At 40.8% G+C, this 27,716-nt stretch overlaps 1 long non-coding RNA gene across 7 annotated transcripts in view; it reads left to right on the forward strand.

Annotated features, from left to right (window-relative positions):
* The window catches only part of LOC113615294 (uncharacterized), a 93,046-nt gene that overhangs the window by 38,329 nt on the left and 27,001 nt on the right, over nucleotides 1-27,716 (forward strand). For 6 of the 7 annotated variants that reach the window (XR_003430962.1, XR_003430961.1, XR_003430964.1 and 3 more), the window contains 3 exons: nucleotides 329-398; nucleotides 1,419-1,558; nucleotides 8,848-8,929. This is a non-coding gene — a long non-coding RNA (uncharacterized LOC113615294). Of the gene's footprint in view, nucleotides 1-328; nucleotides 399-1,418; nucleotides 1,559-8,847; nucleotides 8,930-22,626; nucleotides 23,425-27,716 lie in introns of those variants that run through there. The other variant, XR_003430963.1, reaches the window with a different exon arrangement.

Raw genomic sequence — 27,716 nt, forward strand, 5'->3', positions numbered from 1 at the left:
ATTTACATGTGTTTACTTTTCACTAAACTGTCAGTGGCCAAATGTCAAAAAGTAGCCATTGAGGAATGTTTTGGTTGAAAGCTTAGGCTACCTACTCTAGGTTGAAAAAGATTCTTGATGTATAACATGCATATGCTTATATTTCCATATCAGCTTTTAGAGGTTATTGGCAATGCACTGAAACTAGGGAGAAAAATGTCCCAGAGACAATTCTACAGTTCATCTCCATCACTAAAATAGCTTAGTACCTTTCAACTATATATGTATATGTGTGTTTAGAATTGAATCTGTTGAATTGTTGTATATTCCTTTCTCACCCACCCCCCAGCTATTCACCGCAATGAATTACTGGGATCTTGAGTGGTGAGAGGAGAAGAAGAGAGCATGTATGTATATGGGTATGTATGCATGTATGTGTATATTGCTAAAGCTGCCAGGGATCTTTATTGTCAGGAATACTTTAGGTTAATTACTGTGTGTTATGTCAGTCCTGCTCAGTTCCTAGCACATATTAGGAACCAAACCAGGGTGGTGGTTGTTTGCTTTTCCCCAGCTTTCCTTGGCCAGCATCGTTACCATAGTGACTCCATGACTGCTGTGGGATTTGGTGCAGACTGGGCATCCATTTAGGGATCTTGCCTGAATCACTTGTTACTATGGTATTTGTCAAGTGTTGTTTTTCCAATTTTGTTATTCCTTCTAGATTTATTCATTGGCTTTCGGCTGTGTGGCAGACCTTTTCCTTCTCCCTATAATTTATTTATTTATGCATTTATTCAAGTATTTATATCAGTATGACTCATAGATTCCTATTTTGCTCAGAGGGTTTATTATTATTGTGTATTTTGATGCTCAAATTGTCCCAGCATTGGCCTGTCTTATCCCCTTCAACTTGGCTTTTGTGTCCATATGACGTCTCCTTAGGATTCTTTGAACACGTACTTTGCTCTCTGAGCCTGAGTATCTCCTAATCCGTAGAAAGGAAGTAATGATGCCCACAGAGCATTGCTTTGAGAATTTGAAGATAAAAAATAACAACCAACAGCATGTGGCATCAAGTAGGTCCTCAGCAATGTTAGTTCCCATTCCAAATTTGCAACCTTCATTCTGTTTAGTGTGATGCCTCTGACATTACCATGATAGCATGACGTCCAGAGAGAATACTTGGACATGTAACACAAGCAGGGATAAGTGCACATGTCCATGACATGTGAGCCTCAGTGTCACTGCTGTGTGTGCAGAGGGGGCTGTGTGATGGAGCTAGGGAAGAGGAAAAGCACCACTGCACAGCTTCCAGTGAACTGAGAGGGAGTAGGCAGAACATCCTCACCTCTTCCCCTGTGTTTCATGTGCCTTCCCTTCATCTTACTTTCCTCTCTATTCCATGTGCTGTCTTATCTCCTTACTCTTCCTTACAGTGGAACATCAGAGAAGGGTGTGGACTCTGAGCCCCAGGAGCATGAGCTGGTAGAGAAGAACCAAGCGTGTTGTCGAGCCTGCTAGACAGGTTCCTGGAGCAAGAGTGAGGAGATCGGGCCCCATCATTGGGACACTTTAGGTAAGTCACTACCCTTTCACATGCCTCGTCTGTACAACAGGCTAACAGTACACAATGCTCCTGACCACCCAGGAGTACTGTGGAGTTTAAGTGTGATGCCATGTGGGAAAATAATCTATGGTTGTAGGTGGAAGGGAAGGACCAGTGCACTACATTAACGGACACAACCCAGATATCATAGAACTCTGCATGGTAGGCATTACATTAATGCCACACAAATGTCACATGTTTAGGCCAGGATCTTTTAAAATGTGGTCTGTGGACCACTTTATCAAAATTGTCAGAGGTGCTTGTTGAAATTGCCAACTCTTGGGTTCACTCTAGGTCTGCTGAATCAAAATCAGGGAAGTGTTGTGGGAAGTATCATACAGTTAGTTCTGGCTCATCCTAGTAAAAAGGACTGCTGTGGACTTGCAACAAGGTGTTCTTAAAAGTTTGGATCTTTTTTTTCCTGACACATGGCTTGCGGGATCCTGACCAGGGGTTGACCCGGGCCCTTGGTAGTGAAAGCGCAGAGTCCTAACCACTGGACCACCAGGGAATTCCCAAAGTTTTGAATCTTTTGATGTCTAATTTCTTTTCAGTTTCTCCTGTTACTCAGTTTTTAATATGTGTCTACTCCTTTGTTTCAGATAAGGTAACAATTCCTTCATTTAAGTCAAACTTTTTTAGTGATTTATATGTGAGGCAGTAGACTAGGCATAGGGGAATGCAGCCCAGAGAAACAAGATAGACAGGGTCCCTGAAGCTTTCATTCTAGTTTGGGAAAACTGGCAATAGGCTGGCAAGTCCATAAGTGTGGCAATTTCATATGGAGATGAGTGCTTTGAAGAAAATAAACACATAAATAGAATAGAAAATGTTGGGTCAGGGGTTACTATCCATGGGGTTGTCAGTGAAGCTCTTTCTTAGGAAGTGACATTTGAGCTGAGTCCTGAACTACTTACAAGAAGATGCCAGGCCTGAGCAGGCCTTTTCATCAGCAGCCTTTCACTGTGTGAGCACCAGTTGTTCCTGGAGCAGATGACCAGCTTGAGTGACTGGAGCCTTGCAGGCAGAGTGCAGAGTGGTAGGAGATGAGGTCAAAAGGGCAGACAGGAGCCAATACGGTGACTGTCAGGTGAAGTGAAAGTATTTACACTCACACAGTTTATAAGTGGCAGATCTTGCATTTGGCCCTGGTCTGTCTCCAGAGCCCACACTCCTAACCAGTACACTTAGGAAGAAGAAAAAGACGTGCTGAGATATATTAGCCCAAAGTGACTGATATTAGGCCAGGGCCGTATCTGTTTGGATGAAGAATATTCTTCAGTAGCTATTTTTCCATATACAAAGGGTATTTAAGAAAAATGAAAAGGTAATAATTATAAAAACAAAAAAGTAATAATTATTACAATTACTATGCATTAGACAAGTTGGCTGTTAAAATAATTATTTGGACTCCCATGGTGAATTCTGTTCTTTTTATGATCTAAGAGTGCTTTTCAAATGGGAATCTCATTGCTCTGTGTCTGGGGCCTCCCTGGTTGGGCCTCAGGGATGGTCTGATCCACCTGATAGGTGAGACCAGAGGAAGTGTGATGACTTACTCAAGGTCACCTAGAGTTAGTGGGTTAGGTCTGCCACTTGGGTGTCTCCTGTGTCCCACCCAGTTTTCTGTCCATCAGCCTATGTTCCTATGTGTAGTGAATCACTTTTCAAGGGCTCAGAGGATACATGCTTCTCTGAGGTTAACCTGAAGGTAACATAAGAAGATACTAAATACCTTCAAGTAAAAGGAAATGGGGTGTTGATTTTCCTCTCCTTAATCATATAACATATACCTCTTTTGTGTCTGGCTCCTTTCAATGAACATAATGTGTGTGTGATTTATATTATTGTTGTCTGTAATTGTAGATCATTAATTCTCATTGGTGTACAGTATTATATTGTGTGGATATTTCACAATATTTGTATCTGTAATAGGGATTTGGGTATTTTCCAGTTTTTGACTTATTGTAAACAATGTTGCTATGAATGATCTTGTACATAGCTTTTTGGACATTTATTTTCCTTCTCTTGGGCACAGACATAAGAAAGGCATTTCTGCGTCATAGGGTTTGTGTATGTTGAACTCAGTAGGAATTGCCAAGTAGTTTTCAAAGTGGTTTTATCAGGCTATATTCCTTATCCTCACCAACACTTGATATTTTCCATCTTTCTCATTTTTATTGTTCAGGTAAGCATGCTGTAGTATCTCATTGTGGTTTTAATTGTAATTTCTCTGAAGTCTTAAGTGTCATGTATTTAAAAAGGCCTCCTTGTTTTTTTTAACCTTCCAACTATTTGCTTAAGAAATTGCATCTTTTGTCCTGTGGAGTTTGCATTCTTGATTCTGCTGATTGTATCTTTATTGTGTTGTTTATGTTCTTCTGCCTTCCTCCCCTATTTCTGTAAAAGTGATGATTAGATTTAGAGGCTTGATCCAGTTCACATTTTTTGGCAAGAATGCTCCAGATAAGGTGTTGTACTACTTTTAGCCTTACACCAGGAGGCTCATTCTGTCTGGCCGTCTCTTCTGACACTAAATTGATCACTGGGTTCAGGTGTTGTCAACCTGATCTATCCATTATTAAATTTTCCCATCTGCTTTTTACCTCATGTTTTTTTGCAGCCTCCCAAAATAGTTGCCTAGATCTGCTTGTCATTAAAGTTTGTAAAAAGGTGATGTTCTAATTCTGTAATTTCTTTTGCATTTATTAGCCAGAATTCTACTATAAAAGGAACCTCCCCTCATCAACCTTTAGGCTATGCTGAGGTATAGTTTGCACAGGAAGGGAAGGATGAATGTTTTTAATTCTTTTGCAGTATTTCCACTTTTTAAAAGAATGAGAGTCATTTCCCTGGGATCCTCCAAAGGTGAGCAGTGAGTTGGTTTTATTTGTGTTTTGCTTTTCTTTTAGAATGTTATCATGACTCATAGACATTTGTATATTTGTCCATTGTAGTCATTATTTAACTTGATGTCAAATTGTTCTATCTTTGGCCAGTGGGAGACCCTTCAAGCTGGTTTATGAGTCTTTTTGACGTGCTTTCTGGTATGAGAGTGTGGTCTAGACACATGTGGTACAATTCCTTCTTTGGAGCTGGAATCAGCCATTTCTCCAAACTAGCCTGGTATCTTTCAGTGGGATATGTGTTTAGAGGATTCAGTCTGGGGACTAGAGTCATTCATTGCTACTTGATTGGTCATAGATGTTACGTCCTGAGAAACCCATTGTAAGTTGAAAATGCATTTAATACACCAAACCTACCAAATCTACCAAATCTAACCTACCTTAAACATTCTCAGAGCACTTATATTAGCCTACAGTTGGGCAAAATCATCTAACACAAAGCCTACTTTATAATAAAGTGTTGAGTATCTCAAGTAATTTATTGAATACTGAACTGGAGGTGAAAAGCAAAATGGTTGTATGGGTACAGAATGGTTGGAAGGGTATCGGTTGTTTACCCTAGTGATCTTGTGACTGACCAGGAGCTGTGGCTCGATGCCGCTGCCCAGCATTACAAGAGAGTATCATATTGCATATCACTAGCCTGGGGAAAGATCAAAATTCAAAATTTGAAATATGGTTTCTACTGAATACACATGGTGCTGTCTCACATCCTTTGGTTTCAACTTGAAGGACTCCCTTTAGCATTTCTTATAAGGTAGGTCTAATTATGATGAACTCCCTCAGCTTTTCTATATCTGGGAAGGTCTTTATTTCTCCTTCATTTTTGAAGGAAAGTTTTTTCAGATAAAGTATTCTTGTTTGGGATTTTTTTTTCTTTCAGCACTTTGAATATATCATCCCACTCCCTTCTGGTCTTCTGAGAAATCCACTTATAGTTTTTGGTACGTGGTCATCCACTTTCTCTTGCTTCTATCAAGATTCTCTCATTATCTCAACTTTTGACAGTTTGATTATAATGCCTGTTTGTGTTCATCCTAATTAAAGTCATCTGAGCTTCTTGAAGCTGGATGTCCATTTGTGAAATCTGTGGCCATTATTTCTTCAAATAAACTCTCTGCCCCCTTTTCTCTGTCTCCTCCTTCTTGGAATCCTGTAATGTATATATTGATCTTCTTGTTGGTGTACTGTAAGTCCCTTAAGCTTTCTTCACTTTTCTTCATTCTTTTTTTCTTTTTGTTCCTCTGACTCCATAATTTCAAATGACCTATCTTCACATTTGCTGATTCTTTCTTCTGCTTGATCAAATCTTCTGTTGAACCCCTCTAACGAAATTTTCAATTCAATTATTGTATTCTTCAGCTGCAGAATTTGTTTGGTTCTTTTTTATAATTTCTGTATCTTGATATTCTCATTTTGTGCATGCTCATTTTCCTGATTTTGTTTAGTTGCCTTAGATGATTATTTTGAATTCGTCAGATAATTTGTAGATCTTCATTTCTTTATGACTGGTTTCTTGAGATTTATTTTGTTCCTTTGATTGGGCCAAGTTTCTCTGTTTCTCTGTATGCCTTATTACTTTTTTCTGGGATTTGTGCATTTGAAAAAGCAGTCTTCTCTCTCAGTCTTTATGGACTGGTTTTATACAGGGTAAGATCGTCTCCACTCAGCCTGGCTAGAGATTCTCGGGGCCTTGCAACCTTTATTTGATGATGCATCTTCTCTGGACTTGTTCATGTAATTTCTTAATTAGAGAGATTTGCTGGGCTTTTTTGTTTGAGTTTGTAATGTCTTTCTCCCTCTGGTGTCTGTCTGTGGTACTGCAGGTTCTCTGGTTGGACAATAGGCTGCAGAGCTCTCATTCGTTCTCAGGGGCCCCCAGGCATCCAAGGTACACTGGTTCCCTGTCAGTGCCTCCGGTCAGGTGAGACAGAAACTAATCCCTTGGGAAGCCCCAGAAGAGCCAGAATATTTGATGTATGGATCACTCTACTTTTCCTCCTGACAGAGAAGCTGCAAATTGGGCTTGGCTAATTGCGTGGTTAAACCAATGAACCTGGTTTCAGTTCAAGGGGCTTTATTTGGGAGAGAACAGAAGGAAGCATGTTATGAAACTACTTTCATCTCGTGACCTTAACTAAAATCCTGGGAAGTGGAGACATTGTCTGACTGCTAAATGTAAGGTTTATTTGAGAGACATACTTGCCCCTCTCCTAGGCATCTGTAATGTCCCTGAAGCTGCCCAATTGGGACTGTCATGTGGTAGATTCATGAACTACTTCTGGGACTATGCTATTACCTAATTCCTTTGGTTTAGGGATGTTCCTCTGATGTTCACTCTGATGCTGAGCCACTTTCCTGTGGAAAGGGCTAGGGATATTTATTTATTCTTATAATTTTTTTCACTTCCAAAATCAAGACACTTTTGATACAGATAAAAAATGGATAAAGCAGGAGAAGGAAAAATCATTAGAAACCCTTAAAAGTCTATTACTCATGGATAAGCACTGTTATCATTTGAATATTTATTTTCAGAAAATTTATTATGCAAATATAACTGCATATTTAAAGAATAGTTATGAGATGATATCCTAGTTACAGCTTTGTAAGCTGCTGTTTTTGACAAACATTATATTATGAAGGTCATTATAAGCCCACACAATAATAGAAATGGCAGTAGAAACACTAATGTTCAATTTAGGTATGATAAGAATGATTAATATTTATTGCCGACTTCCTCAGTGCCCAACACTGTTGTAAAGGCTAAACTTATACCTACTTGTTTCATCCTCACTATAACCTATGAGGAGACTTTAAACAGAAGGGGACACTGAGGCACAGCAAGGGCAGGACTAGCAAGTGCTGAGGCTTAGATTTGAACACAGGCTTGTGGCTCTTGAGCCCTTCATCTAACCAGTGTACATTACTGCCTTTCAGATGATAAGACCTTCAACCCTACTTTCAATCAGGGTAAAGCAAAATGAAACACAGTAAGATACCATGTTTTTTTCCTAGTTAACTAAGCAGAGATTTAAATACTGATAATAATTAGTGTGGTTTGGAATATGGGGACCTGTGACCTGTCCTACCAGTAGGGGCTCCCCCAACATCTTGTCTCCCTTCCTGTGCCTCTGGATGTTCCTTTTCTAAAGTTGAGTGGCTTTCTTGTAGGTTTCCTGTAGGGCTGAGAATGCTTAAATTTCTCTGCATTTTATTATTTTATATAAGTGAAAGTGTGTATTGTGGGGTGTTTATTATAGTAAAAAATAAATAGCATAAAACATTTTTATACTAAAAATTAATTAACATAAAAAGGAAATAAAATATCCTCAAACATACCACCAAAAGAAAAGCTCTGCTAAGGTTTTCATCTGTATTACATTCTTTCAGAAATTTTCTTATGCTGGTACTTATACATTTACACATGCATGCCTGGATTTACATATTTATGTACAAAAGATAAGCTCTCATCCTACATATGGTTTTGTGACCTGCTCATCTTCTATCAGCATACCTCCAAGGGTCAGTGATTGTGATTAAAAATCAGTCTATACCATAGGGATAGTAGAAATGCTCATACCCAATAAAGATAGAGACAAAGAAATAAAAGTGACTAAAATGCATTATAACCAAGTGTGTTTTAGGCATTGACTCATTTATGCTCACAGGTGTATTATGAATTAGATATGGTGTTTCATAGATGAAAAGCTGAGGGACAGAGACATAAGGACTTGGCTCAGGACAGCACAGATTGGGAACAGAGCATTTTGGGTTTGTACCTAGCTCCTCATGCTCCAGAACCTGGAAAACTGTCAAAGATTTGTTGTTATGTGAAAGGAGCAGTCTATACAAGCATACATATGTTAGATGGTCATTAAAAGTAATAGTATTCATATATTAATATATTTATATAAAATATCTGGACTTAGTGACAAAAAGGTAGCTTGTGACCTTGGTGAGAACACGTTCATTGCAATCATGGAGAGAGAAGCTACTGCGCAGTGAGATAAGGAGACAGTGGGAAATGGAATGTTAACAGGGAATGCAGAAAACTCTTTCTGGAACTTTGATGAGGGAACAAAGAGAGAGCTTTTAAAAAAATCAATTCCTTGAAACTTCAACAACTTTAAGAGTTAATGTGAAGGAGCCAGCTCATCTCAGAAATAACACTTGAATTTGCCCATACATGCATTTCTCTTTCTACCCTCTTATTTGAACCATAGAGTTAACAAGGCACTTTCAGTGGAATAGTATGGGCTCTAAAGCTCAATATATATTTAGTTTTAATGAACGGAAGAATGGGTAATTGTGTGTCAAAGAAATGTTAGTAACTCTTGGAATTTTGCCCCTCAGGGAGACAGCAGATGGCTGCAGTCCTGGTGTGATGTGGCTGGATGATGCATAATCTCAGGACCCCTGCACTGGTGAATATGGGGTGAGTCCCAAATTTTCCTATAAACATATTAACGTACAAAGCAGTCCAGGAGCAGCAGTTAGGCAAACACTACGGCTTGCTGCCCTGGTGCCATCTCTCACTGAGCTCACCAGGTGAGTCAAAGGCAAGCCTGTCTTCCCAGCGTGGGGAACTGGGTTAGGGTCTGCTCAGAGGAATGATATGGAGCAGCTCTTAGGAGATTCTGTAACACCAGAGAATGAAGAGAACCTACTATCTCAAACCCTTCAAGTCAACACATGTCAGAGAGATATTTGCTCCCTTCCTCTAGATGTATGTAATCTCTGTAGGAGAAACAGTGAGAACTTTTTCATAATTCCTGCCTTAGTCCCGAGGCTCAGGCAGCCCCTACTGTTGGATCCCAACATTTAAAAGGCACTGAAGTCCCACCACGTGCCATATACTCTGGGCAGGTTTCCTCATTCACCCCTCAGGACAGCTCTGTGACAGATATCGTGAGTCCCACATCACAGATGCCCAAGCTCAGGCTGACAGAGCCTAGGTCACCTTGCCACATAAGTGGCAGGATGGAATGAGGTTCTATCCCTTTCCCTCCCTAGAGGACACAGAACAGCCTTCCTTTTAGAAGATGGGCTTCCAGGGCTGTAGAAATGGTCGATCATACTCCCTGCTATTGTGGCCCCATGGGTACTCACTCACCAAACCCTCAGGGTGAGGAAGATGACAGAGGAGATGAAACTCTGCCCCTTGTGCCAAGAGACCTGGGTGTCTGGGTCACATCCATTGGCTGATCCCTGAAGCGGGGAGTAGGGCTCAGGTAGAAGCTCAGGTGTTGCCATTGAGACAGGTGATCTGGAGGGAAGGAAAGTGATATGTAAGGAAGTGCTTTAATAAATTGTACTGTTTTTTATTATAGTATAATTTTTTTAGAATATTGTGTTACTTCTGCCGTACAGTGAAGTGAATCAGCTATATGTATACCTATATCCCCTCCCTCTTGGACCTCCCTCCCAGGGACCCCCCATCCCCCACATCTAGGTCATCACAGAGCACCGAGCTGAGCTTCCTGTGCTTTATAGCATGTTCGTAATAGCATGTTCCTGCTAGCTATGTATTTTACGCATGGTAGTATATATATGTCAATCCTAATCTCCCAATTCGTCCCACCATCCCCTTCCCCCACTGTGTCCACATGTCCATTTTCTATGTCTACGTCTCTATTCCTGCCCTGCAAATAGTTTCATCTGTACCATTTTTCTAGATTCCACATATATGTTAATATACATATTTGTTTTTCTCTTTCTGGCTTACTTCACTCTGTATAACACACTCTAGATCCATCCACATCTCTACAAATGACCCAGTTTCATTCCTTTGTGTGGCTGAGTAATATTGCATTGTATATATGTGCCACATCTTCTTTACCCATTCATCTGTCATTGGACATTTAGGTTGTTTCCATGTCCTGGCTATTGTAAATAGAGCTGCAATGAACACTGTGGTCCATGACTATTTTTGAATTATGGTTTTCTCAGGATATATGCCCAGTAGTGGAATTGCTGGGTCATGTGGTAGTCCTATTTTTAGTTTTTTAAGGAACCTCCAAACTGTTCTCCATAATGGCTGTATCAATTTACATTCCCACCAAGAGTGCAAGAGGGTTCCCTTTCCTCCACACCTTCTCCAGCATTTATTGTTTGTAGATTTTTTTAATGATGGCCATTCTGACTGGTGTGAGGTGATCCACATTGTAGTTTTGATTTGCATTTCTCTAATAATTTGTGATGTTGAGCATCTTTTCATGTGCCTCTTACCCATCTGTATGTCTCCTTTGGAGAAATGTCTATTTAGGCCTTCTACCCATTTTTAAATTGGGTTGTTTGTTTTTTTGATATTGAGCTGCTTGTAAATTTTGGAGATTAATCCTTTGTCCGTTGCTTCCATTGCAAATATTTTCTCCCGTTCTGAGGGTTGTCTTTTCATCTTGTTTATGGTTTCCTTTGCTGTTCAAAAGCTTTTAAGTTTCATTAGGTCCCATTTGTTTATTTTTGCTTTTATTTTCATTACTCAAGGAGGTGGGTCAAAAAAGACCTTGCTGTGGTTTACGTCAAAGAGTGTTTTTCCTATGTTTTCCTCTAAGAGTTTTATAGTGTCCAGTCTTACATGTAGGTCTTTAAACGATTTTGAGTTTATTTTTGTGTATGGTGTTAGGGAGTGTTCTAATTTCATTCTTTTACATGTAGCTGTCCAGTTTTCCCAGCACCACTTATTGAAGAGGCTGTTTTTTCTGCACTGTATGTTCTTGCCTCCTTTGTCATAAATTAGGTGACTATATGTGCATGGGTTTATCTCTGGGCTTTTTATCCTGTACCACTGATCAATATTTCTGTTTTTGTGCCAGTACCATACTGTCTTAATTACTGTAACTTTGTAGTATAGTTTGAAGTCTGGGAGCCTGATTCTTCCAGCTCTGTTTTTCTTTCTCAAGATTGCTTTGGCTGTTTTAGGTCTTTTGTGTTTGCATACAAATTGTAAAATTTTTTGTTCTAATTCTGTGAAGAATGCCATTGGTAATTTGATTAGGAATTGCATTGAATCTGTAGATTGCCTTGAGTAGTACCGACATTTTCACAGTACTGATTCTTCCAATCCAAGAACATGGTATATTTCTCCATCTGTTTATGTCATCTTTGATTTCTTTCATCAGTGTCTTCTAGTTTTCTGAATACAGGTCTTTTGTCTCCTTCAGTCAGTTTATTCCTAGGTGTTTTACTCTTTCTGTTGCGATGGTAAATGGGATTATTTCCTTAATTTCTCTTTCTGATTTTTCCTTGTTAGTGTATAAGAATGTAAGAGATTTCTGTGCATTAATTTTGTATCCTGCAACTTTACCAAATTCATTGATTAGTTCTAGTAGTTTTCTGGTGGCATCTTTAGGATTATCTATCTATAGTATCATGTCATCTGCAAACAGTGACAGTTTTACTTCTCTTTTCCTATTTGTATTCCTTTTATTTCTTTTTCTTCTCTGATTGCCATGGCTAGGACTTCCAAAACTATGTTGAATAAGAGTGGTGAGAGTGGGCAACCTTGTCTTGTTTCTGATCTTAGTGGAAATGCTTTCAGTTTTTCACCATTGAGGATGATGTTGGCTGTGGGTTTGTCATATATGGCCCTTATTATGTTGAGGAAAGTTCCCTCTATGCCTACTTTCTGCAGGGTTTTTTTTTTATCATAAATGGGTGTTGAATTTTGTCAAAAGCTTTCTCTGCATCTATTGAGATGATCATATGGTTTTTCTCCTTCAATTTGTTAATATGGTGTATCACATTGATTGATTTGCGTATATTGAAGAATCCTTGCATTCCTGGAATAAACCCCACTTGATCATGGTGTATGATCCTTTTAACGTGCTATTGGATTCTGTTTGCTAGGATTTTGTTGAGGATTTTTGCATCTATGTTCATCAGTGATATTGGCCTGTATTTTTCTTTCTGTGTGACATCCTTGTATGGTTTTGGTATCAGGGTGATGGTGGCCTCATAGAATGAGTTGGGGAGTGTTCCTTCCTCTACTATATTTTGGAAGAGTTTGAGAAGGATAGGTGTTAGCTCTTCTCTAAATGTCTGATAGAATTCGCATGTGAAGCCATCTGGTCCTGGGCTTTTGTTTGTTGGAAGATTTTTTTTTTTTTTTTTTTTTGCGATACGCGGGCCTCTCACTGTTGTGGCCTCTCCCATTGCGGAGCACAGGCTCTGGACGCGCAGGCTCAGCGGCCACGGCTCACGGGCCCAGCCACTCCGCGGCATGTGGGACCTTCCCGGACCGGGGCACGAACCCGTATCCCCTGCATCAGCAGGCAGACTCTCAACCACTGCGCCACCAGGGAAGCCCTGTTGGAAGATTTTTAATCACAGTTTCAATTTCAGTGCTTGTGATTGGTCTGTTCATATTTTCTATTTCTTCGTGATTCAGTCTTGGTGGGTTGTGTATTTCTAAGAATTTGTCCATTTCTTCCATGTTGTCCATTTTATTGGCATAGGGTTGCTTGTAGTAATCTCTCATGATCTTTTGTATTTCTGCAGTGTCAGTTGTTACTTCTCCTTTTTCATTTCTAATTCTATTGATTTGAGTCTTCTCCCTCTTTTTTCTGATGAGTCTGGCTAATGGTTTATCAATTTTGTTTATCTTCTCAAAGAACCAGCTTTTAGTTTTATCAATCTTTGGTATTGTTTCCTTCATTTCTTTTTCATTTATTTCTGATCTGATTTTTATGATTTCTTTCCTTCTGCTAACTGTGGGGTTTTTTTGTTCTTCTTTCTCTAATTGCTTTAGGTGCAAGGTTAGGTTGTTTATTCGAGATGTTTCCTGTTTCTTAAGGTAGGGTTTTATTGCTATAAACTTCCCTCTTAGAACTGCTTTTGCTGCAACCCATAGGTTTTGGGTCGTTGTGTCTCCATTGTCATTTGTTTCTAGGTATTTTTTGATTTCCTCTTTGATTTCTTCAGTGATTGCTTCCTTATTAAGTAGTGTATTGTTTAGCCTCCATGTGTTTGTATTTTTTACAGATATTTTCCTGTAATTGATATCTAGTCTCAGGGTGTTGTGGTCGGAAAAGATACTGGATACAATTTCAATTTTCTTAAATTTACCAAGGCTTGATTTGTGACCCATGATATGATCTATCCTGGAGAATGTTCCATGAGCACTTGAGAAAAATGTGTATTCTGTTGTTTTTGGATGGAATGTCCTATAAATATCAATTAAGTCCATCTTGTTTAATGTATCATTTAAAGCTTGTGTTTCCTTATTTATTTTCATTTTGGATGATCTGTCCATTGGTGAAAGTGGGGTGTTAATGTCCCCTACTATGAATGTGTTACTGTTGATTTCCCGTTTTATGCCTGTTAGTATTTGCCTTATGTATTGAGCTGCTTCTTTGTTGGGTGCATACATATTTACAATTGTTATATCTTCTTCTTGGCTCAATCCCTTGATCATTGTGTAGTGTCCTTCTTTGTCTCTTCTAATAGTCTTTATTTTAAAGTCTATTTTGTCTGTTATGAGAATTGCTACTCCAGCTTTCTTTTGGTTTCCATTTGCATGGAATATCTTTTTCCATCCCCTTACTTTCAGTCTGTATGTGTCTCTAGGTCGGAAGTGGGTCTCTTGTAGACAGCATATATATGGGTCTTGTTTTTGTGTCCATTTAGCCAATCTGTGTCTTTTGGTGGGAGCATTTAGTCCATTTACATTTAAGGTAATTATCGATATGTATGTTCCTATTCCCATTTTCTAAATTGTTTTGGGTTCGTTTTTGCAGGTCTTTTCCTTCTCTTGTGTTTCTTGCCCAGAGAAGTTCCTTTAGCATTTGTTGTAAAGCTGGTTTGGTGGTGCTGAACTCTCTCAGCTTTTGCTTGTCTGTAAAGGTTTTAATTTCTCCATCAAAACTGAATGAGATCCTTGCTGGGTATAGTAATCTTGGGTGCAGGTTCTTCTCCTTCATCACTTTTAGTATGTCCTGCCATTCCCTTCTGGCTTGCAGAGTTTCTGCTGAGAGATCAGCTGTTAACCTTATGGGGATTCCCTTGTGTGTTATTTGTTGTGTTTCCCTTGCTGCTTTTAATTTGCTTCCTTTGTATTTACTTTTTGACTGTTTGATTCATATGTGTCTCGGTGTATTTCTCCTTGGATTTATCCTGTATGGGACTCTCTGTGCTTCCTGGACTTGATTAAATATTTCCTTTCGCATATTAGGGAAGTTTTCAACTATAATCTCTTCAAATATTTTCTCAGTCCCTTTCGTTTTCTCTTCTTCTTCTGGAACCCCTATAATTCGAATGTTGGTGTGTTTACTGTTGTCCCAGAGGTCTCTGAGACTGTCCTCAGTTCTTCTCATTCTTTTTTCTTTATTCTTCTCTGCAGTAGTTATTTCCACTATTTTATCTTCCAGGTCACTTATCCGTTCTTCTGCCTCAGTTATTCTGCTATTGATCCCTTCTAGAGTATTTTTCATTTCATTTATTGTGTTGTTCATCGTTGCTTGTTTCATCTTTAGTTCTTCTAGGTCCTTGTTAAATGTTTCTTGCATTTTGTCTATTCTATTTCCAAGATTTTGGATCATCCTTACTATCATTATTCTGAATTCTTTTTCAGGTAGACTGCCTATTTCCTCTTCATTTGTGAGGTCTGGTGCATTTTTATCTTGCTCCTTTATCTGCTGTGTGTTTTTCTGTCTTCTCATTTTGCTTATCTTCCTGTGTTTGGGGTCTCCTTTTTGCAGGCTGCAGGTTCGTAGATCCCCTTGTTTTTGGTGTCTGTCCCCAGTGGCTATGGTTGGTTCAGTGGGTTTTGTAGGCTTCCTGGTGGAGGGGACTAGTGCCTGTGTTCTGGTGGATGAGGCTGGCTCTTTTCTCTCTGGTGGGCAGCTCCACGTCTGGTGGTGTGTCTTGGGGTGTCTGTGGACTTATTATGATTTTAGGCAGCCTCTCTGCTAATGGGTAGGGTTGTGTTCCTGTTTTGCTAGTTGTTTGGCATAGGGTGTCCAGCTCTGTAGCTTTCTGGTCATTGAGTGAAGCTGGGTGCTGGCGTTGAGATGGAGATCTCTGGGAGATTTTCGCTGTTTGATATTATTTGGAGCTGGAAGGTGTCTTTTGGACCAGTGTCCTGAAGTTGGCTCTCCCACCTCAGAGGCACAGCACTGACTCCTGGCTGCAGCACCAAGAGCCTTTCATCCACACGGCTCAGAATAAAAGGGCGAAAAAGTAGAGAGAAATAATTAGTAGAAGTAGGAAGAAAGAAAGAAAGAAAGAAAGAAAGAAAGAAAGAAGAAAAGAAGGAAAGAAAGAAAGAAAGGAGGGAGGGAGGGAGGGAGCGAGGGACAGTGGGAGGAAGGAAGGAAGGAAGGAAGGAAGGAGGGAAGGAGGGAAAAAAAATGAAAGAATGAAGATATAGTAAACTAAAATTAAGTAAAATATAATAAAGTTATTAAATTAAAAAATAATTATTAAGAAAAAAATTAAAAAAAAAAACGGGCAGATAGAACCTTAGGACCAATGGTGGAAGTAAAGCTATACAGACAAAATCTCATATAGAAGCATACACACTCACAAAAAGAGGAAAAGGGGAAAAAATCATAAATCTGGCTCTCAAAGTCCATCTCCTCAATTTGGGATGATTCGTTGTCTAAAGGAGGGAAGGAAGGGAAGAAAGAAAGAAAGGAAAGAAAGAAAGAAAGAAAGAAAGAAAGAAGGAAAGAAGGAAAGAAAGAAAGGGAGAAAGAAAGAAAGAAGATAAAGTAAAATAAAGTTATTAAAATAAAAAATAATTATTAAGAAAAAAAATTTAAAAAAAAAGGATGGATAGAACCCTAGGACAAATGGTGGAAGCAAAGCTATACAGACAAAATCTCACACAGAGGCATACACATACACACTCACAAGAAGAGGAAAAGGGGAAAAATCATGAATCTTGCTCTCAAAGTCCACCTCCTCAATATGGGTTGATTCATTGTCTATTCACGTATTCCACAGCTGCAGGGTACATCAAGTTGATTGTGGAGCTTTAATTCGCTGCTTCTGAGGCTGCTGGGAGAGATTTCCCTTTCTCTTCTTTGCTCTCACCGGTCCCAGGGGCTCAGCTTTGGATTTGGCCCCGCCTCTGCGTGTAGGTCGCCAGAGGGCGTCTGTTTTTTGCTCAGACAGGACGGGGTTAAAGGAGCCGCTGATTCGGGGGCTCTGGCTCACTCGGGCCGGGGGGGAGGGAGGGGCACGGAGTGCGGGGCGAGCCTGCGGCGGCAGAGGCCGGCATGACGTTGCACCAGACTGAGGCACGCCGTGCGTTCTCCCACGGAAGTTATCCCTGGATCCCGGGACCCTGGCAGTGGCGGGCTGCACAGGCTCCCTGGAAGGGAGGTGTGGATAGTGACCTGTGCTCACACACAGGCCCCTTGGTGGCGGCAGCAGCAGCTTTAGCATCTCCTGCCCGTCTCTGGTGTCCGCCCTTTTAGCCGCGGCTCGTGCCCATCTCTGGAGCTCCTTTAAGCAGCGCTCTTAATCCCCTCTCCTCGCGCACCAGGAAACAAAGAGGGAAGAAAAAGTCTCTTGCCTCTTCGGCAGCTCCAGACCTTTTCCCGGACTCCCTCCCGGCTAGCCGTGGTGCACTAACCCCTTCAGGCTGTGTTCACGCCGCCAACCCCAGTCCTCTCCCTGCGCTCCAACCAATGCCCGAGCCTCAGCTCGCAGCCCCTCCCATCCCCGTGGGTGAGCAGACAAGCCTTTCGGGCTGGTGAGTGCCGGTCGGCACCGATCTTCTGTGCAGGAATCTCCCTGCTTTGCCCTCCGCACCCCTGTTGCTGTGCTCTCCTCCACAGCTCCGAAGCTCGCCCGCTCTGCCACCCACAGTCTCCGCCCGCAAAGGGGCTTCCTCGTGTGTGGAAACCTTTCCTTCTTCACAGCTCCCTCCCACTGGTGCAGGTCCTGTCCCTATTTTTTGGCTCTGTTTTTTCTTTTGCCCTACCCAGGTACGTGGGGAGTTTCTTGCCTTTTGGGAGGTCTGAGGTCTTCTGCCAGTGTTCAGTAGGTGTTCTGTAGGAGTTGTTCCACGTGTAGATGTATTTCTGGTGTATCTGTGGGGAGGAAGGTGATCTCCGCATCTTACTCTTCCGCCATCTTCCCCTCTTCCCCTAATTTTCTTTTGTGTGTGTGTGTGTGTGGTATCTTTTTTTTTAACATCTTTATTGGAGTATAATTGCTTTACAATGTTGTGTTAGTTTCTGCTGTATAACAAAGTGAATAAGCTATACATATACATATATCCCCATATCTCCTCCCTCTTGCATCAATATCACAGGATATTGATTATAGTTCCCTATGATATACAGCAGGACCTCGTTGTTTATCCATCTTATATATAATAGTTTGCAGCTGCTAATCCCAAACTCCCAGCCTTCCCTGCCCACCACCCGTTGGAGCCACAGGTCTGTTCTCTGTCTGTGAATCTGTTTCTGTTTTGTAGATATGTTCATTTGTGTCGTGTTTTAGATTTCACATATAAGTGATATCATATGGCATTTGTCTTTCTCTTTCTGACTTACTTTGCTTAATATGATAATCTCTAGGTCCATCCATGTTGCCACAAATGGCATTATTTCATTCTTTTTTATGGCTGAGTAGTATTCCATTGTATGTGTACCATATCTTCTTTATCCATTCATCTGTTGATGGACATTTAGGTTGTTTCCATGTCTTGGCTATTGTAAATAGTGCTGCAGTGAATATTGGGGTGCATGTATCTTTTCAAATTAGAGTTTTGTCTGGCTATATGCCCAGGAGTGGGATTGCTGGATCATATGGCAACTCTATTTTTAGGTTTTTGAGGAACCTCCATACAGTTTTCTGTAGTGATTGCACCAATTTACATTCCCACCAACAGTGTAGGAGGGTTCCCTTTTCTCCACACCCTCTTCAGCATTTATTATTTGTACTACCATTTCTTTGATACACAATTATCCACTCTTCCATTCACTAATAACTAAATATATATTGAGCTCAAAACCCATACTATTCCATTAGAGGCATCTCATTAACTCTAAAGTGGAGATAAGAGGGAAATATGGGAAAATTCAATGGTTAAATCTGAGATGATATGGCTCCTGCATATTAACTTTGAAACTTTCAAGGAACTGAAGGTTTTAAAAGAATCCTTCCTTGGGACCCTCATCTCCATGCGGCCACAAGCCTTTCTGTCTCCATCTCTGTCCCTGTCTCTGTCTATGTCTCTCGCTCTCTCTTTTCCTCTTTAAAATCAAACTTCCAGAGTTTTCTGCATTCCTTATTAACATCAGAAAGTTTTCTGCTTTCCCTGTAAACATTCCTCATTCGCACTGTCTTCTTGTCTCACTGTAGATCAATTCTGCCCCCATGATTACAATGAACATGCTCATGTTGTTGATACAATGAACAACACCAAGGTCACAAGCTACTTTTTGTCACTAAGTCCAGATATTTTATATAAATATATTAATATATGAATACTACTACTTTTAATGATGCCCAATGTAAATGTGCTTGTATAGACTGCTCCTATCACATAACAAATCTTTGACAGTTTCCCAAGCTCTGGAGCAGGAGGTGCTGGGTACAAATCCAAGCCGTCCTGCTCCCTAACTGTGCAGTCCTGGGCCAAGTCCTTGTTTCTCAGTTTTTCATCTATAAAATGAGGATTGGTGGGACTTCCCTGGTGGTCCAATGGTTAAGACTTTGCCTTCCAATGCAGGGGGTATGGATTCGATCCTTGGTCGGGGAGCTAAGATTCCACATGCCTCGTGACCAAAAAACCAAAACATAAAACAGAAGCAATATTGTAACAAATTCAATAAAGACTTTAAAAATGGTCCACATCAAAAAAATCTTTAAAAAAATGGGGATTAGCAACAATATAATCAATACATAAAAATCAATAGCACCTAGGGCTTCCCTGGTGGCGCAGTGGTTGAGAGTCCACCTGCCGATGCAGGGGACGCGGGTTCGTGCCCTGGTCCGGGAAGATCCCACATGCCGCGGAGCGACTGGGCCCGTGAGCCATGGCTGCTGAGCCTGAGCGTCCGGAGCCTGTGCTCCGCAACGGAAGAGGCCACAACAGTGAGAGGCCCGTGTACCGCAAAAAAAAAAAAAAAAAAAAAAAAAAAATCAATAGCAACTAAGAGAAATTTAGTCATATTAATCTTTAAAATATATCTTTTTTGGCATTACTGTCCCCATAGACATGAAAAAATAGGATACAGTCTGATGTTTATTCAATGACATTTGGGATATGTAGTTAGTGAGTGTATTAGTTTCCTTAGGGCTGCTGTAACTAATTATGTACCAGGAACTTCGTGGCTTAGAACAACAAAAATTCATTATCTCATAGTTTTAGAGACCAGAAATCTGAAATCAAGGTGTTGGCAGGGCCAAGCTTCCTCTGAAGCTTCCAGAGGAGAATTCTTCTTTTCCTCTTCCAGCTTCTGGTGGCTCCTGGCTTCCCTTGGTTTGTGGCAGCATAACTCCAGTCTCTGCCTCTGTCTTCACATGGCCTTCTCCCCTGTGTGTGTGAAATCTCCCTCCTTTCTCTTATAAGGACACTAGTCATTGGGTTTAGGGACCATCCTAAATCCAATCATCTCTCGAGATCTTTAACTTATTTATATCTGCAAAGACCCTATTTCCAACTAAGGTATGGGGGTGTTATGATTTGGAAATATTGGGGGTCACACAATTTAACCCACTACAGTGAGATAAGTTACAAAATTAAATGTAAGATGAGATCTTATGCTTTGTATGTAAATATATAAATGTATGCATACATGTATAAATATATAATACCTGCATAAGAATAATTCTGGAGGAATATAATGCAGATGAAAACATTAGAAGAGCTTTTCTTTCAGTGCTGGGCTTTGAGGTATTATTATTTTGTTTACCTTTCTATATCACCTATTTTAAACTATAATAAATACGTATAGCTGTTGCAATTACATAAAATATTAAAATGGCTGGAGAAACATAAGCATTTCCTGCCCCAAGCACAGGAAAAACCATTCACTTTAGAATAGGAACATCCCAGAGACACAGGAAGGGAGCAAGATCTGGAGGAGCCCCTTCCACAATGTAACAGGACACAGGTCCTCAAATTCCAAACCACACTGATTAAAATCAATATTTTAAACTTTTGCCTAGTTAACTGAGAACAAAACCATGGGACCTTAATTAGTGTTATTTTGCTGTGCCCTGATGAACAGTAAGGTTGAGTGTCTCATGAGATGAGAAGCGCTAGTGTACACTAGTTAGATGTGGGGTTCAGCTGCCACACAGAATCCGTTCATATCCTTAGTCTTGTGACTGGCTAGCACTGCCATCACTGTGCCTCAGTTCCCTGATGGTTAGTCGGGCAACAGGAGCTCCTCCTCATAGGTTGTGATGAGGATTAAATGAGCAAGTACAGGTTTAGCACTTGCCACAGTGTGGGGAACTGAGGGAGTCAGCAGTTATAATTAAAATTCTTATGATTATCATATATAAATTGGCCATTAGTGTTTCTACTGCCATTTTTATTATTATGTGCATTTATATTGATTGGCATGAATTGACCTTCATAATATGATATTTATATTAAAAAGTCATTTTACAAAAGTTTAAGGATATTATCTCATTTACATTCTTAAATACAGTAACATTTGCAAAGTAAAATTTCTGAGAAAATATATGAAGAAATGGTAACAGTGCTTATTCATAAGTAGTAGGCTTTAAGGGTTTCAAACAATTTTTCCCGTCTCCTGCACTTTCTATTTTTATTTACAACAAAAGTGTCTTAGTTGGGCTTCCCTGGTGGCGCAGTGATTGGGAGTCCGCCTGCCGATGCAGGGGACACGGGTTTGTGCCCCGGTCCGGGAGGATCCCAGGTGCCGCGGAGCGGCTGGGCCCGTGGGCCATGGCCGCTGAGCCTGCGCGTCCGGAACCTGCACGTCCGGAACCTGCGCGTCCGGAGCCTGCGCGTCCGGAGCCTGTGCTTCGCAACGGGAGAGGCCATGGCAGTGAGAGGCCCACGTACCGCAAAAAAAAAAAAAAAAAAAAGAAAAAGAAAAAGTGTGTTAGTTTGGGAAGTGAAAAAATAAAAAACAACAACTCCAGCCCAGGAAACTGGTCAGCGTCAGAATGAGGAACATCCCTAAGCCAAGGGAATTAGGTAATCGCATGGTTCCAGAAGTAGTTCATGAGTATACCACATGACAGTCCCAACTGGGCAGCTTCAGGGACATAACAGATGCCTAGCGGAGGGGCAAGTATGTCTCTCAAATAAACCTTACATTCAGCAGTGAGACAATGTCTCCACTTCCCAGGATTTTAGTGAAGGTCAAGAGATGAAAGTAAATTTCACAGCATGCTTCTTTCTGTTCCCTCCAAATAAAGCCCCTTGAATTGAAAGCATTTTCATCAGTTTTGCCACCCATTTAGCAAAGCAGTAAGTGCCACAGGGGAGGGAAAGGGTGAGGAACTGCATGAGATCACCCAGCACTCGGCCCCACAGTTTCCAGAGGGGAGAATTCAGGGGAAGTTTAGTCACAGGATCATTCAGGTAAGTCCCCAGGAACAATCAACACAGGTGAATGAAAACACCTTTGAAGTACTTCCTTGTGCAAATAAAAATAATAAAAGGAAAGGAAAATACACACATGGCCAACACTTGTAATACAAATTCAGCTCAAGTTCTAAACAGCCTGCCTCCCTAAACCAACTGAAGGATCTGGGTGTTAATCTGGACACAGGAAAACTAACTCCCTGCAATCAGTCTTCTTTCATCCGGTTGGCTCATATTAGGTTCTAGATGTACAGGCCTAGATAAACAACAGTGTGAATGAAAGACAGAAAATTAGGCCTGGACAAAGGGAAGAAGTTTCATGTTCAGGAGACACTGCATCATTGTTTTGGGCTACCTGGCACCTGGGAACTCTAAGATTTTGACACCGCGGATAAAAAAGTGACTGAAAATAGTATGTGGTGGATAATAGTATTCTATTGGTGCCACCTACAGCATATAAAGTGAGACAATGAGTGTGTCCATTTTAGAAACTCTAGAAAGAGAATTCACATGGCAAGGAAGCATAAATGGCAGGCCACACTGTTGAGAGGTGAATGTGGATTTGTCCTCCTTATGTTTCTTCCTTTCTCCTTTTCCATTAGGGAGCCAGGCATCTATGAGTAAAACATGCAACAAAGCAACACTATACTTCACTTGAGGAGAAAATGTAAAGAAAGATTTCAAGAGTAAAACCCCCCATATCTTGATAACGGTTACCTCTGGGAAATCATAGAAGGGTGCACCAGTGACTTTCACCTCTACATGTAATGTTTTATTTCTTAATGTGAGTATACTGAAGTCTGATATACTATTTTCTTTTTTTTTTAAAGAAGGTGTTTTAAAAAATTTTTATTTATTTTTAAATTTTTCTTACAGTTCTAGAGGTCAAGATCATGGTGCTAGCATGGTTGTTTCTGGTGTGGTGAGAGATCCCCGGTGTCTGTTTTTGTTTTGTTTTGGCTGCACTGCACAGCTTGTGGGATCTTAGTTCCCCGATCAGGGATTGAACCTGGGCCACAGAAGTGAAAGTGCAGAGTCCTAACCATTGGCCACCAGGGAATTCCCTGATATACTATTTTCTATACTATCTCTATGCCTGAAATATTTCCTACCAGCCGCTGTTTTCATGAGCTTTATTTTGTTATTTTTTATCTTTTTGGCTGTGCCGCACAACATGCAGGATCTTAGTTCCCCAACCAGGGATTGAAACCACGCCCCTTGCAGTGGAAGCACAGAGTCCTAATCACTGGACTACCCAGGAATTCCTCCATACGCTTTAATTTTGATTTTGAAGATGATCCATACTAATTTAGAAAAAGTGAAAACTATAGCCAAACCCAGATATTAATAAACAATTTGCCATCTACCACTCATTAAGTTTTTTTTAAAAAATATCATGTTTGGGGCTTCCCTGGTGGCACAGTGGTTGAGAGTCCGCCTGCCGATGCAGGGGACACGGGTTTGTGCCCCGGTCTGGGAAGATCCCACATGCCGCAGAGCGGCTGGGTCCGTGAGCCATGGCCGCTGAGCCTGCGCGTCCGGAGCCTGTGCTCTGCAACAGGAGAGGCCGCAACAGTGAGAGGCCCACGTACTGCAAAAAAAAAAAAAAAATCATGTTTGTGCATTTCCTCCCTATATTAGATTTCTAGGGCTTTCATAACAAAATACCACAGACTGGGTGGCTTAAACAACAGAAATTTATTTTCTCAAAGTTCTGGAGGCTAGAAGCCCAAGGTAAAAGTTTCAGTAGGTTTGGTTTCTCCTGAGGCCTCCCTCCTTGGCTGACAGATGCCCACTTTCTTGCTGTATCCTTACGTGGTCATTCCCAGATCTGTGTTTTCTGTGTCCTAATCTCCTCCTTTAAGGAGACCAGCTATATTGGTTTAGGGCCCTTCCATATGAACTTATTTTACCTTAATAACCTTTTTAAAGGCCATATCTCCTCAAACAGCCACATTCTGAGGTACTAGGGGTTAGGATTTCAACATGAATTTTGGGGAGATACAATTCAGTCCATAACTCTCTCCTTATAGTCTCCATGTATGCATAAGTAATGCATAGACATTACATTTGGGTCTCATCTATCTGGAGACTCAACATTTACTAAAGATCATGAAACCAGTAATTAAATGTGCCCAAGTTTTCCCCCCACTCTAACCATTGGGCTATGCAATGTTTTTCTGTGTTAGGGCTGAGACCAGACAGGGAAAATGACTATCCATGGTCCTGTAGGCAAAAACCAATCTGATATTTGGGACTCAAGTCTCCTGTTTTCAGTCTATTGTACAGCAGACCCATCCTTATACTCTGTTATTGTCCTTTCTCCTTTCTGGGGATTAATGGGAGGCTGCTATTCCAATGTCAAAATGAAAGGTAAAAAAGATCAGCACCCATCAAATAAAAAGTAATGATATCTGATAAGGGGTTAATATCCAAAATATTTAAGCAACTCATACAACTTAACAGCAAAAAAATCCCAAACGACCTGATTTAAAAAAAGGGATCTGAAAAGAAAATATTCCAAAGAAGACATAGAGAAGGTAACAAGTACATGAAAAGATGCTTAGCATCATTAATTATTAAGGAAATGCAAATCAAAACCACAATGATATATCACCTCACACCTGTCAGAATGGCGATTATCAAAAAGACAAGTAATAACAAATACTGGCGAGGGTGGGAGAAAAGGGAACCCTTGGGCGCTGTTGATGGGAATGTTAATTGGTGCACATACTATGGAAAACATCATGGAAGTTCCTCCAAAAATTAAAAATAGAATTATCACATGTTCCAGCAATTCCACTTTCTTGGGATATTTATCCCAAGAGAATGAACACACTGACTTAAAAAGATATCTGCACCACCATGTTAACCTGCAGTATTATTTACAATACGCAAGACATAGAAACAATCTAAGTGTCCATCGATGGGTGAATGGATAAAGAAACTGTTTACATACAACGGAAAATTACTCAGCTTTAAAAAAGGACGAAATCTTGCCATTTGGGACAAAATTGATAGACTGTGAGGGCATCATGCTGAATGAAATAAATCAGATAGAGAAATACAGATACCATAAGAACTCTGTTATATATGGAATGTGAAAAACAAAAAATGAAAACAAAAAGCAAGCAAACCAACAAACCTGAGCTCATGGATATAGAGAACAGATTGGTGGTTGCCTGAGGTTGGGGGTGGGGATGGGCGAAATGGTTGAAGGGGGTCAAAAGGTACAAACTTTCAGTTGTGAAATAAGTAAGTCAGGGGATGTAATGTACAACATGAAGACTACAGTTAAAAATACTGTATTGCATATTTGAAAGTTGCTAAAGAGAATGGATCTTGAAAGTCCCTATCACAAGAAAAGAAATTGTAACTATGTTAAGTTGATGGATGTTAACTAGACTTATGTTGTGATCATTTCACGATATATATATATATATATATATATATAAATATTGAATCATTATATTGTACATACACACAAAATAATGAGGGGATGATTTGCTTCTTCCTCACCATAATTAGCTAACTCATCTACAAAGAAATGGCACAGAAGCTAATCAATCATATAAATATGTATACATTTCTTTTCCTGCTACTGCAAATCCCAATGATCTCTATGAATTGTTCATGTGTAAGTCATCTCTTTTGTTGGGGGAGAACACAGGAGAAACCATACATACATTTGTTGAAGTTTTACATTAGTATGTGTTAGATATCATCTATTGGGTTTTTTTTGAAGTATAATTGATTTACATTATTATGTTAGTTTCAGGTGTACATCAAAGTGATTCAGTTATATATATATATATATATATATATATATATTCTTTTTCTTTACATTCTTTTCCATTACAGGTTATTACAAGATATTGAATATAGTTCCCTGTGCTATACAGTAGGTCTTTGTTGTTTATCTATTTTATATAGAGTAGTGTGTATCTGTATCTGTTAATGCCAAACTCCTACTTGCTTTCTCCCCCCGCTTCCCCTTTGGTAACCACCAGTCTGTTCTCTATGTCTGTGAGTCTGTTTCTGTTTCATAGATAAGTTCATTTGTGTCATATTTTAGATTCCACATATAAGTGATGTTATGTGATATTTGTCTTTGTCTGACTTCACTTACTATGATAATCTCTAGATCATCCATGTTGCTGTAAATGGTGTTAATTTATTCTTTTTTATGGCTGAGTAGTATTCCACTGTATATATATCACATTTTTTAACACCTTTATTAGATTATAATTGCTCTACAATGGTGTGTTAGTTTCTGCTTTATAACAAAGTGAATCAGCTATACATGTACATATATCCCCATATCACCTCCCTCTTGTGTCTCCCTCCCACCCTCCCTATCCCACCCCACTAGGTGGTCACAAAGCACTGAGCTGATCTCCCTGTGCTATGAGCCTGCTTCCCACTAGCTATCGGTTTTACGTTTGGTAGTGTATATATGTCCGTGCCACTCTCTCACTTCATCCCAGCTTCCCCTTCCCCTTCCCCATATCCTCAAGTCCATTCTCTAGTAGGTCTGTGTCTTTATTCCCGTCTTGCCCTTAGGTTCTTCATGACAAGAAGGAAATAAAAACAAATAATAATAAAACAACAACAAAACAAACAAAACATTAAAAACTAGTAATAATTTTATTTTCCTGGGGTCTCAGCTGTCAGTACCCTTGCCCCTACCATGAGTCACAGCCACCCTCCACCTCCCTACGAGGCCCTCCAAAACCTCTAGGTAGGTGTCTGGTCCCTCTGTGGGCACTGTAGGGGCAGCTCAGACTCTGACCTGGCCCATCTCCTGTGTGTACTAGTCCCCAAAGCCCACAGCTGCTAGAACTAGACCGGTTTCAGTTTGGGGAACACTCATTGTCCATTCAGGTATTCCATAGATGCAGGGTTTACCAAGCTGATCATGGGGATTTAATCTGTGGTTTGTGCAGCTTCATGGAAAGATTTTTGTTCCTCTTCCTTAATCACCCTGCCCCTGGGGCTCAGCTGTGTTTTTTGCCCCACCTCTGCCTGTGGGCTACCCACATTATTCTGCTCCCGAGGCTTCCCTGGAGCACTCAGGTCTGCCCCGGCAAGGGCAGGGTGTGGAGATGGCACAACTGCCTGGGTCGCAGGGGCCCCGGTGGCGACAGCTGCGTGAGAAAGCCAGCGGCCACGTGTGCGAGAGATCCAGCCCTAGTGGGAGCCTTTCCTAGTGCCTGGCAGCAGGTGTGAGAAGGCCCGCCCTGGTGGGAGCTTTTCCTAGCACCTGGGGGGGAGGGGTCGGTGCGTGGAGAAAGAGGCTGCAATGGTGACTCCACCCCCTGCGTGTCATTCAACAGTGGAGCCTTGCTTCTATGGCAGTCTGGGTTTCCTCCACAAGCCTTCCCGGTTGTGGATTTCCTCCCTCCCATCCCCTCAGGCTGTCTCCTCACAGGCAACAGCAGTCCTCCCCACAGTTTGCTCTCCAATCCCCAGGTTCCAGCTCTCAGACCCCATGTACGGTGGACACACATCCCAGTCTGGGGCGCACAGGGCTGTGGCACGGACCATCTGTGTAAGTCTCACTCTGTCCTGTCTTCCATAGACCGGTTGTTTCACCCTTCTCCAGCAGCCTCAGATGCTCCCCCTTCTGTCCCAACTGATTTCCCCATTGGTGAGGGGGCTTCCTCGGATGCAGGAACCTCCCCTCTGCTTT

The sequence above is a fragment of the Aethalodelphis obliquidens genome, unplaced genomic scaffold (genome assembly GCF_003676395.1).
Source record: "Aethalodelphis obliquidens isolate GAN/ISIS:26980383/991018 unplaced genomic scaffold, ASM367639v1 scaffold114, whole genome shotgun sequence".
Lineage (NCBI taxonomy): Eukaryota > Metazoa > Chordata > Mammalia > Artiodactyla > Delphinidae > Aethalodelphis > Aethalodelphis obliquidens.